Raw genomic sequence first — 14,364 nt, forward strand, 5'->3', positions numbered from 1 at the left:
GGTCCCATCTGTGTTTGGGGCAGGGCTGGGCTCTGCTCTGCTCCTTGGCGCCGCAGAACTGAGCTGCCCCAGACTGCCCCGGATGGTTTTATGCCCTTCGCTGTGGGAGTTCCCTTCTCTGACAACTGTACCAACAAGATTGTATCGTTGTGCAACATGTGTTTCCTCTTGGTCAATCCCGAGCGCCCCTGGGCCTTCACAAACGTTGTTGTTGTTTAGAGCCACATCAATGTATCAGTTTGCTTCTCCCTTCCATTTGTAACCCCGAGGTGTGGCCCACAGCGTTAGGTGGGTGTTAGTCTCAGGTGTCTTTCTAATCTTTCCGCGGAGTTTTTCCATTGTTCATTTATCTGAAAAGGGACAGATTAAAGTCTACAAAAAGGTTATTTGGTGCAGTATACACTTCCTTTTAAAAAGGAGACATGAAACACACAGACACACATACACACACCCCAAATAAACAAACCCCAGCTCTAAAGTGAGGGTGGGAGACAGTCACAAGGGAAGAGCCAGATCAGAACAGAATCTCTGATCCTGGAATAAAAATGCTCGTGCTGAGGAATTGGGAATGTTCTGAGTATCTGAGGCCTTTGTGGCCGTCGCTGTCTGATAGAAAGTAATTTCAAAGGAAACGTTCTTAAGAACAAACTTTCAATTATAATTAATGAATGAATGACCGAGCCTTCCATTTCCAGGGTGACTTTCATCCCCAGCACACCTCAAAACCAAACAACCCCGGCCTGTGCTTGGGCCTTCCCGTAGCCCTGGGAGGAATGCAGCCTTTGTTGAGTGGCCGGCAGCCCTGTCCCTGCTGAGCCCTGGATAGGTTGGGTTCTGTGTGTCTGTGACCTGCAGAGCAGACGGAGGAAAACAGGAAATGTGCCACGGGTTGTCTAACGTGCTTGATGAATCTTATGCTTCGTCTGCCAAGGTAAAGGTTAGGAATGAATAAAGAAATAGTCTGGGGGCGGGGAGCCGCGTGCTGGTTACTGGCAATGAGATTTAAAGGGGACTTAGAAATAAAAGAGCATCGGAAGGGACTCGAGCGTTCCTCGGTTCAAGTCATTAACTTTACAGATGAAGAAAACTGAGGTCCGTGGGTGGTGGGGTATGGCAGAGGACAGGTGGTGGGTTAGTGGCAAAGCCAGGGCAGGATTCTTTCTGCCACAGACCACTGTTATCATTGAGCTGAATCTTGCTGGAGTCCTGTGCAACACTGCTCTTTCATAATGGTGATAATGGGACTTCCCAGTTTACATAGCCCTTAGATGTTCTTTATCTAATCCGCATAACAACTCTTGATGTAGCCAGGCAAGGGTTATTGTCCGCATTTTACAGATGAAGAACCAGCAGCTCAAGGAGGTGAATGGTTCAGAGCTGATCTGCATACGCAGTGTAATTCAACATGCGAATTTTGTAGGTGTCACGGCCTTGGTCTGTGCTGTTTCCACCGCTTGGAGAGGCCTTTCTATGAGGAAAGTCCTCTTCTGGAGCCCAAGATCCTCCAGAGGGCAGACAGCATGGTATCCCTGCCCCACTGTGGAAGCTGGGAGCCCCCAGCAGGGCCCAGCCCCCTCCTGGACCTGAGTCCATCCGTATTCCTTCACTCACCACATTGTACTGTCTTTGTCACACTCCTCTGGGACTGCTGGCTTCTTGAAAGCAGGGATTGTGTCTTCTATCTTTGAGGCACCAAAGTCTGGCTTCTTATAGTCATTTCATAAATGTGTGTTAACTCAGTGATGAACTTTTTAGAGTCAGGATTTTAACTCAGGTCCTCTGACACCGTTACCTCCTGCCCCTTTTAGGAGTGTGAGCTATAAAACCAGAGTAGAAAAAAGCCTCTTCCAGGGGTGAACTAGCCAGCCCCAAAGGCAAAATCATTCCTAATTACAAATAAAGTCACCTAAAGTACACTGGCTCTGCTTGTCCGTCCTGGCAACAAAATCTTGCAGAAGTCCTCTGGACTTTTCATCTCACTGTGTGCAAGACGGAAAAATTTAGTCAAGACTAAAGGAAGCCTTGAAGCTGTTTAGAGGGAGTTCCCTTTTAAAGTGTTCTACGGTCACTTACATCTCTGAACATGAGAGAAAGACAAAAGGGAGTCAAGATAAAAATAGAGTAAATGAGGGAAACAGAGAGACTTGTTCAGACTCGTGGTGGCAAGCAGTGTTCTGATGGACGTGGACAGTTCCTGATCTTTTGTTTCGACTCAAGTTTAGGGTTAGCTCTGGTTCGTGTTCACATGGACCCAACCTCACAAATGAGATCATCCATCTCTAGGACATGTGAGAGCCAGGCTGCGCTCCATTTCCCTAAACTCTCTCGCAATAATCTGCAATGGAATCAATTATTTCCCTGCACATTTCAGGCGTGTCTGAGTGGCAGTGACTTATTAGCCCTGTAAATTTAGCCCATGCATCATTTTACATCAGTATGTGGGAGTTTGGATTTATAGGAGTTAACCTCCAGCAAAATATTTCTTGTATGATAGCAGGACCAGGGCAGGGAAAAATTGGTGGTGAGATTGGAGAGGACTGGGGAGAAGTAGTCTCTTCTAGAACTGTTGTACAATGATTTTCCTCATAACTTCCAATGTGTGGAGTTCCACTAGAATTTAAAAGAAATGGTGTTTATTTATTTATTTATTTGGTAAAAATGATATATACTTATCATAAAAAATTCAAGTAATCACATTCAAGTAATACATAAAAGTATAAGAAAAAAGATTTTAAAAAACTGCCTAATTCCACCATACAGACAACCATTGGTAAAATATGGTGAACATTATTTTAGATACTGTCTTTCTGTATATATTGGTAGACATATGGATGGATGGCTAAAATAATTTTAGAAAAATGAGCTCATACAGTTTATTCTATTTTAGAAGAATTAAGTTAATTAAAAATTTAGTTGACAAACTAAAATGAATTCACTTTAGTTACGTGTTTTCTACAGGATTTTTACACTTTCATCATATTCTTTGAATTTTACAATTTTTAAAGGCAGTAAAATGACCTGTAAATGCCTATGTTTGAGGAATCACAGAACTGGGAAGGCCAACAACGAGTCATTTCTTTCAGCTTTCTGTCTTTAGGTAGATCAACTGCAATTGCTGAGCTTAGTTTTAAACTATTTTTAAAGAACTCAAGGGATAAAGGATCAATTGCATTCTCAACAGATGTCCAACGTTTACTCATCCTTTTGGTCAATGAGCATTTCACCTGTGATATGGTTTCATGCCTTTTTTTATTTCTGTTAAGTTCGAATAGTTCAGAATATAAATTATTCTTCTTTGCATGACTTTCCACCTAAAAGATTTGTAATTTTCACATTAGTTCATCTTTCTAATAAACTGAGATGTCGTCATCAAAAGGGAACGGGTATTTTGCGGGAGAGGTTGGGTGGTGAATAAATCAACGGGGTAGCATGTGGGTGTATCAGGGATCAGAAGGGAGCCCTGTCAACAGTTAGCTGTCGTTAACTGGGAGCACAGTGTGTTCGTGCCTTTCAAAAAAGACAATAATTCCATCACTGAAGTATTCTATAGGCGCCTTCTTCTTTATAATGAGAGAAGAATAGCCAAAACAATCCCCAAATAGATTTTTACTATGTATGACATTTCAGAACAGATGAGTGGTAGATCTTCAGGTAAAATTGCTATGTCATTATCCTGTGATTTGGAGGGATACATAGAATGATTAGACATTTACAGAAATAAAACACAACTTCTGCAATGCCATCACGTCAGACATTTTGTAAGTGCCTAAGTTTATCAAACTGTGGCCAAATAAAAATAAAATTTTCTCATATTTTTATTTTTTCAGGAAAAAGGGGCCAACAGATAGACGGTTTAAATTAGAAGTATCCAATATAGTATTTCAGACTAGGAGGGGAAGGTAAGCCAATGTAAAGTTGCTTCCAAATAGTATCTGTATATATGGACTGAAATACAAGGAAAAATAATAAAAAACAGACAGAGGCAAAAAGAGTTTTAAGATCACAGAAGGAAGTTTTCTCAAATGGTAGGTAATGAGACAACTGTGTCAGAAACCCTTCTTCGTCTGATTTTTTTAAAGCAGGTGAGAATTAGATAAGGATGCAGAGGTAGACAGAGCCTTGTAAGTGACCACAAACGAATGGCATTTGGGGCCTTCAGAGAAGAGTTAGGAAATTTGAAGAAGAGAAGATATCAGATTAAAGAAACAAAAAGCACATTTCAATTAAATAAGATCTGTATTGACAGAAATCTAAGTCAGCAAGTATTTATTAAGATCCTAATCTGTATTAGCATGTCTCTGAGCAATTTGAAACATATAAAAAGTGAAGCCATGTTGGCTGCACATATTACATGTCAAGCCACTGCCTAGTTATCCCAGCACTTAATTGTAAGGAAGCTTAAAGGCCCAGGCTATGGCCGACATCTTTAATTCCTCAACACTTCCAGTTTACAGAGGGCTATGGCAGGCCCTCCATCAATGTTTATTATCCTTGTGCTTGGGAAGAATATAAAGCAGTAGGGGATTGTGTGGAATAGACTAAGTGAGATAGAAATGAGAAAAAAAGGAAAGATGATTGTGGGCAGGTGTAGTTAAAAAAGATAAGCTCTCCAACGGAACGGATATTTAAGGGATTCTTATGGTTGGGAAGGAGCAAGAGGTCCCAGGTAGCAGAGTTAGAAAGAATGGCTGGGAAGCAAAGACAAATCTTGTAGAGCTTCCCAAATTCCGGATTTTGCTGATTGCATCTCTGTGGTATTTTTAACATGGTCCTCTGACCCCTGTATTTCTTGTAAGGTAGTAGTTAGATCTAAAGGCTTTTTTAGATTCAAGTTTGACATTCTGGGCAAGAACACTTCATAGAGAGTGTTTTGTACTTCCTGTTGTTAGTGCTGTAACAGAATGTCTTATATTGGCCTTGACCATTGATGCTAAAGTCTTGGAGCTTCTGTATCCATTGGGAAAATTTCCCAACTGAAAAACAAGACAGGGCTTCCATGTAAGCTGGGGTTTTAAACTTGGAATTCAGTGGCTAGACTTCAGGAAGTTAGTAAAATCTCTAAAACTATGCAAAATTTTCTTTGCATGTTGATATGTTCACTCTTCTGAGAGAGAGGTTACAGCTTTCATTAACTTTTCAAAGTATGTAAATAGAAAAAGTTAGGACCCAATGATGTAAAACTTTAAAGGTTCCTTCTCTCTACTGGCCTATCGTTACCAATAAAGTGTTTAGGATTTTCGTGTTTTATGGGAACATAATGTTGGACTTTCAAAGAACCATATTTACCATCTGTCTCATACCCATCATTTTACAGACAAGAAACAAAAGAAGGGAATTCTTTCTGGCAAGGGCCCATGGCTGGTTGATAGCAGAGCTAGGACTGGCATTAGGATTCCATTACATTGTTGTGGAGCTCCCTAATCTCTCTATTATTTTTTTAAAGCCATAGAGATGATGCTTTACGTTCACTAAAAGTTTTGCAGTCGTGGGATGTTGATTCACGCACCTGTTCATTTACAAGTGGCCTGCTGTGTTTAAAATGTTTCTATTATTTTTTTCTCCTACCCCCAAACTGTACATTTTGTCTCTGATTCCGTTGTCAGTTAAAATCCATAGCCACAAATAATTAGGGTTAAAATCCTCTAATTTAATTCACTTAATTATTTATTTTATTGAGAGTTTACTTTAGAGGTGCTCTGATTCTGTGACTAGAGAGACTAATAAGACACGGCTCCTGCCTTCAAGGATCCTTCAGTCTATGGGTATGGGGGGTTGTTTTGTTTTTAGCAAATTCAGTACTCTGCCAAATGGCACAACTTGTTATGTTAGGGTCTGTTCTGGGGTGCTTAGGAGCAGTTACTGATCTTTACTCACTTATGTCTTGAATTCAGAGTTGCCAGTTTCTCAGGGAGACACGACAATTTAGCATTATCACCAATAGAGAGAGCCTCATTTTCTCGGTGGTCAGGGCCTTTTCACCTGGTGGCAATGAAGTCATCATCATTTGAGTGACATATTTGTCACTCGGTACCTTAGCGTGAAGTTTGGGAAGAATGGGCCAGCTCATCCCATGATAGTGGAGTTGAATCTCATTTATCACTATCATCTTCAAAAGAGGAGGTGCATCTCCTCCTTTTGGCAGCTGACACGAAACCTTGCTGATAAGGTAAGAGGTGTTCCACCCAGATCCCTTCTTTGAAAGGAGTGCCAGGACAATCTGGCTTAAGCTTGGCTTTAGAGAAATGCTTAAGTCCTTTTGCGCTACCTCTGGCATACCACCAGGCCTGTTGGGGTGATTTTGTTCATTTAAGACTATAGAAGAAAAACATCCCCACTAGTGGGTGAGGAGTGCTCACACAGACTGAGATGATTTCACTTTTCTTTTTCCTCCTTATTATCATCTTAATCCGAAGAACATGATAGGTAATCAAATAAATCCCTTAGGCAAAGGCTGTTGTCATTGATAATCCTTGAATTAACCCGCAAATTAGCTTCAGTGCTCACTGGGTGTTACTGTCTTTTGCCATTTAAGGAGAACTTTTGAGTAACTGGTGTTGGTTTGCTGAGATATTATCTCGTGCAATTTGCTGAAATCTTGTCCTGGTGGGTTTCACCTTTAGCCCAGTGTGGTTCACGTTGTGTGAGGCTCAGTGTATGGAGGCCTGTGGGAAGGTCCTTGCACACTATGATTCCTCCCCACTTGACAGTTGATGGTGCCTGAAATTCAACCATTTCTTTATTTGGTTCACCAAAATGTTGCTTCCTACTAAAAAAAAACCTTAATGTATTGTTCACCTATTCATTCATCCATTCCTTGAAGAAATATTTGCTGAACACCTAATCTAAGTGACTGGGGCGTAGAGAGCAAGAGGGAAAGTAGGATGAGATGAAACTAGTGATGCATATAGGTTCTGGGGCATTCCCGGCTTTCTCAACTCTGCTAAGTATTTTGATCTTCAACATAAGAGCCACAGAAAACCACAGAAAGATTTTAAGCAGGGGAATGCTGTGCTGTGATCATGTTTGTATTTTAAAAAGATAACCCTGGCAGCCTTGTGGAGAATGAACGAGAGAGTAAACGTGTGGGGATCAGTTGGGAGACTATTGCACCTGTCCGGAAGAGAGACGATGGTGGTTTATTTGTTATTTTTTGTAGAAGAATGATTTAGTGAAATATGCAGAGATGTTAGAGGAGTAGCACAGCTTTAATTAGTTTTCTGCCATGAAAAAGAAGATATCGTAATAAATTCAGTTTCTTATTGATTTTTATGGCATCCATAGCGTGTGTATACTGCATTCGTCCATTCAACAGGATTATATAATAAATATAGTGGTTATTATGTTATCTTAGACTGTACGTGTTTGATACATATCCTAATCAGTACGCTTTTAGACAGGAAGTAATCGTATATTTTGCTAAAGTATTCTTTTGTTCAAGGCTCTGAATTTGTTTAATGGACAAGTAACTACCATGATGGACTCTCTTTTATAGATGAAAGAATTAAAGCAGTGAATGGAGAAAGATTTGCCTAAGGTTGTCCAGTGAGTCAATGGCAGAGGTGCCATGGGGCCCAGCCCCTATGTAACCACTGGCTTCATATTTCATCCATGTGTTTACAGTGACTTCATGTGTCTTTACAATATTTTCACAGATTTATTTCTTGGTTGCTCCTTCCGTATTTGTAGGTGAGGTTCTCCTTACCTATTTTCTTGCTTATTAATTACTATTCATGGTTTGACTTTTAGTTTGGGAAAATTAGATTTTTTCTCTCCCCATTCTCTCTTTTCTTTTGGTTAGGAATGATTGCTTTTTCTATGCTTCCAGTTTCAAAGAATTCTGCCCTCCCTTTTCAAAAAGTCACACTGATGATGCTGTAAATTTTCTATGTGTTTGCGACAGTGAGGATTAGTGGAAAGGGCTTTAGGCTGGGTGTTAAAGTCCCTGCTCTGCTATTAACCCCCTCAGTGATCTTAACCTCTCTGGTCTCAATTTTCATATCATTAAAATGGGACTAATTAATAATCTTCTCTGTAATTAATAGGGCTATTGTGGGGAGTGAATGAGTTAATGTACATACATGAACTTTGTAATCTGTATATAATATACATACATGAGCTATGAAATCAGCGTGTCATGTACACACGTGAGCCTTGTAATTGGCATGCAATATACATATATGAGCTATGTGATCTGTGTGTAATGCACATACATGAGCTGTGTAATCCTTATGCAGTGTACCTGCATGAACTATGTAACCTGTATGCAACGCACATAACATGAGCTATGTGATTGATACATAACGTACACACTTAAACTTTGTAATCTGTACACTGCAGTGTGCAGATGAGGGCAGAGAGTGACCACGATTGTAAACAACCCTTGCCTACCCTGCAGCTGTGATCCCACAGCTCTGGAGAGAGAGGAGACCAGTGAAATTGTGAAGAGGTCACAGGGGCTAGATAAAAAATCCTAACCTAAAAGGCATACTTCTGTCTCCAGATGAATTCAAAGATAAACATTAACTGCAAGAGTTCACATTTTATAAACACAGTCCTTATGAAGGTCAGTCTAAGTTTATGCTGATGAATGTTCTGGTTATGAGCTCTAGGTTCAAATTCTGATTCTGCTGTCTGCTGTCCAACCCCTCAGGCCTCGATTTCCACACCTTTGAACTGAGATTAATACTCACCTCTGATTGATGGAGTTATTGTGGGAATTATACTAGATAATCCATGCATTGCACATAAAAAGTGCTCAGTGTTGCTATTATTAAAATAGTTTTTTTTGTGTGTGTTTGTGTGTGTGTTAGAATACTCTATTTTGGTCAGGTAAAATAAGCCCATATCTCTCTATGTTCTGGCTTTGGATACAGTTTGTTGGGAAGTTACATATTTTTTATAGAATGCCCTAAATTTATAGAATTTATTTCAATATCTTTTGTGCCTTTTAAATTCTCAGTTTTTTATGTAAATTATATCCCAAATATAATTCCCAATTTCTTTATTTGGTATATTTTATTCTTATTCTTACTGTGTTACATTTATTTATATTTTAGGATGAACACTATTTTCACTCTTAGGAAGTTACTAGAATATTCCGAATGTTACGTTGTATTATAATAACTGGGGTTTAAGGTAGGGTGGAGCACGGCCAACCAATCTTATAGTTCTTCCCTAGGAAGGCTTGAATTTGTCTTATTTCTTTTCAGCAGGTGAAAGCCATTCCCAAACACCTTTTGTTAGATCTCACTCCTGTTCTCTCTCTTCCCTCTCTCCCTCTTCCTCATTTCCCCCATGGACTATGACTCTTTTTCTCTCCCCCTTTGTTCTCTCCTTTCTCTCCCAGAATTAGAAGAGAGATCAGGGGAGAGTGGCCAAAACTGGCTGGAAGGACAGAATCATTCTAGCTAATTGCCCTTTTTCTTTAACATTGATGTCATGATAAGTCAATTAGGGGATAAATTCTTGCAAAATGTTTATTGGTTAAAAAAGGAAAAGGCAGTTTTGCATGATGGTTAAAAGTGCAGGGTCTATAGTCACATAGTCCTGGGTTTGAACTCTGGCTCTGACACAAACCGTCCACGTGACCCTAGTAAGTTATGAACCTCCCATGCCTCACGCTCCTCATCTGTAAAATGAGTAGTTGTGCAGAAAATGCATATAGAGAACACTGAACACTTTGTCTGGCACATTGGAAGTACTCAGTAAATGTTCGTTGTTATTATTGTCGCTATAAAAAGATGACCCCCAGATGGTTATGGTATAGGTTTACATCTTTAAACTATTAGTTAAGGTATGAGCCTCAATATGTACTATCTTTATGTCAGTTGTGTTCCCTGAGGCTTGAAGTACAACATGGAAACTTGACTGGTTGATGGATTTTAATACTCATGACTTCATTACTGTATGCATCGATCTCCAGTTTTGGTGTTATATGAGATAATGCATGCATGAAATCTCTTCCTCTTTCTCTCTCATTTTCTTTTGGTTTAATTGCAGGCAAGTGTGATAGGCAGAATAATATCCCCCTAAAGCTGTGCATCTCTTAATACCCAGAACCTGAGAATATGTATGTTATATGGCAAAGGGGAACTAAGGCTGCAGATAGAATTAAGGTTGCTAATAAGATGGCCTTAAAATAGGGAGATTATCTTGAATTATTCAGGTGGGTCTGATGTAATCACGAGTGTCTTTAAAAGGGGGAGAGGGAGGCAGAAGGGTCAGTCAGTGTTGGAGAAGGAGATGTGATGAAGGCAGAGATTGGAGGGACGAGATTGCTGACTTTGAACATAGAAGCGGAACACAAGCCAAGGAATGTAGGCGGCCACTAGAAGCTGGAAAAGGCACGGAAACGGATTCTCCCCTAGGACCTCCAGGAAGGAACAGTCCTGCCAACACCTTGATTTTAGCCCAGTGAGACCCTTGTCAGACTTCTGAAATAGAAAACTGTAAGATAATAAATTTGTGTTGTTTTGAGCCACTGTTTGTGCTAATTTGTTACAGAGGTAATAGAAAATTAATATAGTGAGAGTGTGTGTGACGTAGAAATAGGAACTCTAGAGACTGACTTTGCTGAAGATTAAGGTGAATAGAATATTTTTTGTGTCATTTATAAAATATATATTTTCAATACACATATTTAATATGGATTTTTAATTATTAGCATAACAGCAAAGATGGTTGTAGTGACTCTATTTCATAAACTTTACATTAGCCAAATTATAGGCAGATTCTTTTCTTATTTGCAAATTAATTTATATAATATGCTTCACAAAATTATAGAATTTGTCACATTTACTTAACATTTCACAAATAATTTTTATTGAAAAGTATAAAATTCATAAAATCAAGGCCTTTCCTGCAGATCCAGGGTTACCATAATTAGGGCAGGTGTGAATATTTTCCTTTTATTTACAACCCAAGCCCAGCCCCCTCCTGATCTCACCCTCTGTCCTCAGCTCTTGAACTCCCCTGTGGACCTTCCTCTCAGAGATGGCTACCTGAACCATGGGTTTCTCCATCACTAATTGCTGTTTACTACATACGCTTCATATCATTCATATGAAGAGACAGTGCTATAACTGGGACACTGGACATGATTCCTGCAATCTAGTCACTTGAAACATTCTGCTCTCTTTGGGTGAGCTCCAAGTGAACTCTTGGCTTATCTCACCCTGTGGCCTACCCTGTGGTATCAAAATAGGAGCATGCCTATTTTCCTCCTCCTTATTTTGTCTGTTTCTCCCAGTGCCTGCTATGAATTTGCAGACATAGCATCTTCCACTTTTAATATCTAAACCTTATACATTTGATTTCACTTCTGATTACTACCCCTTTCAACAATTTGTAGCCTTTATTAAAAGGGATCCTGGGGGTGGACTTTCAATATTCTATCACCTTTTTTCCTGTTAATCTTAGGGTGGATCAAAACCAGGAAGTCCCCTGAAGCTTAAGCAACCCATGATCGCTAATGAAGCCACAATCATCTGTTGGAAACATGGATATCTGGCAGCCATTGTTTTGACTCTGTGCTCACCATGAATATGAAAAGAATTGGAAATGAGACCTAGGCTTTCCTAATGCTAATTGAGACCTCTTGGTTTTGTCTAGTGGAGCTGAGCTATCCCATGCCGATCTTCACACAATAAACTTCACATGAACCCTGCAACCTAACTGCAGCCGTTCCAGTGAGATGAGATGGAGACATCGTCTAGTTTGGCTGTCTGGTCTCCGAGGCAGAGCTTCACAGGGTGAAACTCCTCTATGCAGTCACAGTGGTCGTGTCTGTTCTCAGGCTGGGCGGTGCAGAGCACCATTTTTGTTAGTGCACCAGAACCAAAGGGATTGTCAGGAGCTGACTCACAGTAACCGAACTATCAAGTGCCAGGTGAGCGAGCCAGAATGCAAACTTATTAATTTAACCTAGAGAGATGATCCATTCTGCAACCATAAAGTTCCCATCTGCAAATCAGAGCGCCGTCTTTGTTGTATCTGAGTATCAGAGAAGCCAAATTGTGATATGGAGTTTGTTTGGCAAAGATGGAAGTGGGAGAGAGGTGTGGGGTCTTTAGGATGTGGCCTGAACTGCCCCAACTCCATGTGCTGATGTGATTGTGCTCAGCGTCACTCCTTCCTGGATTGGGCTGGGTGTAAACACTGTCGAGTGGCTTTTAGGGGTCATCTTCTTTAGAACTCCATGACAAACATATTTCTTTAACTATTCATGCTTTTGATTGGGCTATAGATATTATACTGTCAAACTTGAGTGATTAAGACCAGGGCATTTGGAATACGGAAGACATGAATTTGTTCACATTTTAACTTTACCATTTACTGTGTGACACTGAACAAGTTAGTTCACTTCTGTAAGCCTTGGTTCACTTATTAGTAAAGTGGGAACAATAATAGTGTTATAGGGTCGTTGTGAGGATTGAGGGAGGTAACTCATGTAGAGCACTCAGCACAGTGGCTGACAATATTCAATCAATTTTTAATTGGATAGAGGAAACTTTACTCTTTTTACTTGTTGGCTGTAGGAGGCACTGTGACTTCTGCACATATCTAATCACTTTGACTAATTGTTGGCTGTGCTACATTAACTCGAAGCATTTTCCAGGAGCCTTCCTGCTACTTTCTCTACTGAACCCATAACCTGACTCCAGGGAACACTGGGGCCATGAGAGACAAGGGCAACAGAAATTACACTAGGAGAAGGGCCACCACTCCTATCTGAATGGCCCTGTCATGTCCATTCTCCATGAAAGCGATCCTATTCACAGGGCTGGTTTCAAACTGTGTTCCTCCTCTTCCTGGGCCATCTTCTTCCTATTGGCTGCCAAAGAGTGTGAAGGAAGGTTGATATCTTATGGGGAGGTCCTTTCCAACTGAGTTTCATAGCATTCTGGAATATAGAAGAGTTGGAAGGATATGTGGTAATCATTTCACTATATATATATATATCAAAACACCTTAAATATATATAATTTTTATTAAAAAATAAAAATTAAAACAAAAAAAGAAAGGTTGCATCCTTAATCTAGTGCTTTTATTAGTTATCAGGATGGCTTAGCATGACTGTGCCACTGTCAGCTCGAGTGAAATAGTTCATTAGCTTGAGTGAGATTGTTTGCCAATTGAATGTAAGCTTCTCAAAGTAGCACAATGAAATCATACTCACAATGTTACTGGGTACTAGGCATGCTCTAAGAACCTTGCGTGCATTAATTGTCATCATCTTAACCCTATGAAGTAGATGCTATTAATAGCCCCATTTTAAAGATGAGGAAGTGGAGATAGAGAGGTTAGGTAACTTGCCCAAGATCTCACAGTGGGTGACAGGGCTGGGAATCCGACCCAGCTGGTCTAGCTTCAAGTATCTGTTGTTAATCAGCACATGATTTTGCTTCTTGACTAGAGATGGCCAAGATTCTCTTCTGGCTTTTTCTAATGACTTAGGGGGCACTTGTTCTGAAGTTTCAACCTAGTCTTCTTTTCTCCCTCAAGTAACAGAGTCCTCTTAAATGGGTTATAATTTTTATGTGCCTTGTACTGTGAGACTTCTCTGCACCACCAGGGCTATACTGAGGGGTGGGAAGGGGGTGGTCTCTCGGACAGTGGCAGTGAAGGAGGAGGGCACAGTTATTTATTGCTGATGGGTCAATGAGCAATGAGCTGACAAACACTTATTCCCCACTGAGGTGCAGAGAGAAGACCTCTCTGCTCTTACATACAAGTTGGGGATAGGCAGTTCTCTACAACCAATTACGTGGATTTGGAGAAATTCAGCTCAAAGTGTGGTCTCTCTCCAGGTCTTCTGGTCTTCAGTCGAGTTAAGTTGCTTCTCCAGTGGCCACAGACATCAAGTGGGTACATATGGTCCTCTGCAGGGTAACTCTCAAGCACTTGCTGGGCCCATTGGGCCACTATAAGGGACTATAATATCAGAGATTTTTGCCCCCAGCTTTGAAGAAAGGCTTTCTTGTTTTTTGTTTGTTGTTATTCTTTAGAGAATGGCACAGAGAAGGGAGCCCCAAACTTGCTCTCTTTTTAGGAAATAGTAAGATAAGCTTTTGTCTCAGATGTTTTCTCCAGGTACCACCAGTATGTTCGCTTTGATTGTTAAGTTGTTCCAGACAGAGAAGGAGAAAAGAGAGAAAGAAAAAGAGGAGGGGGCATCAGGGGGAGGGGAGAGGAGAGGAGAATGGGAGGACCAAGAAAACGTGTTCAGAAACTTTCTACTGATGACGCCTTAATTGGGATATTTAGAAACATTGTCATATTACATATTTTCTTACGTGTATATAAGTGGTGGCCTGTGGCCTAAAAGAATCACCTAAGAAAGCCCTCCAAATATAATGCTCAATC

Source organism: Ceratotherium simum, chromosome 16 (assembly GCF_057802395.1).
Source record: "Ceratotherium simum simum isolate JZ-2026a chromosome 16, ASM5780239v1, whole genome shotgun sequence".
NCBI classification, from domain to species: domain Eukaryota; kingdom Metazoa; phylum Chordata; class Mammalia; order Perissodactyla; family Rhinocerotidae; genus Ceratotherium; species Ceratotherium simum.